The sequence below is a fragment of the Rhagoletis pomonella genome, unplaced genomic scaffold (genome assembly GCF_013731165.1).
Source record: "Rhagoletis pomonella isolate Grant_MI unplaced genomic scaffold, Rhpom_1.0 Rhpom_scaffold_19531, whole genome shotgun sequence".
Lineage (NCBI taxonomy): Eukaryota > Metazoa > Arthropoda > Insecta > Diptera > Tephritidae > Rhagoletis > Rhagoletis pomonella.
In genome coordinates this window covers 1-535 of record NW_023478048.1, presented here as the reverse complement: position 1 = coordinate 535, position 535 = coordinate 1, and positions in this window count along the sequence as shown.

Here is a 535-nt window from a genome sequence, read left to right as displayed (position 1 = left end):
TCTTTGTCTTTGTCTTTGTCTTTGTCTTTGTCTTTGTCTTTGTCTTTGTCTTTGTCTTTGTCTTTGTCTTTGTCTTTGTCTTTGTCTTTGTCTTTGTCTTTGTCTTTGTCTTTGTCTTTGTCTTTGTCTTTGTCTTTGTCTTTGTCTTTGTCTTTGTCTTTGTCTTTGTCTTTGTTTTTGTCTTTGTCTTTGTCTTTGTCTTTGTATTTGTCTTTGTCTTTGACTTTGTCTGTGGCTACGTCTGTACCTGTGTGTGTACTTGTGACTGCATCTGTGTCCGTATCTGTGGCCTTGTGTTTGTGTTTATCTTTGTCTGTGTCTGCATGTGCATGTGATTGCCTTTTGCCTTTGTCTTTGTTTTCGTCTTTGTATTTGTCTGTATTTGTGCCTTTGTTTTTGTATGTGAACGGGTCTTTGGCTTTGTGTTTGTCCTTGTCATTGTGTTTATGTTTGTTTTTGTATGCATTTGAATCTCTGTCTGCGTCAATACCTGTATGCATACCTGTGCCTGTATCCTGTCTTTATCTGTGTTTTT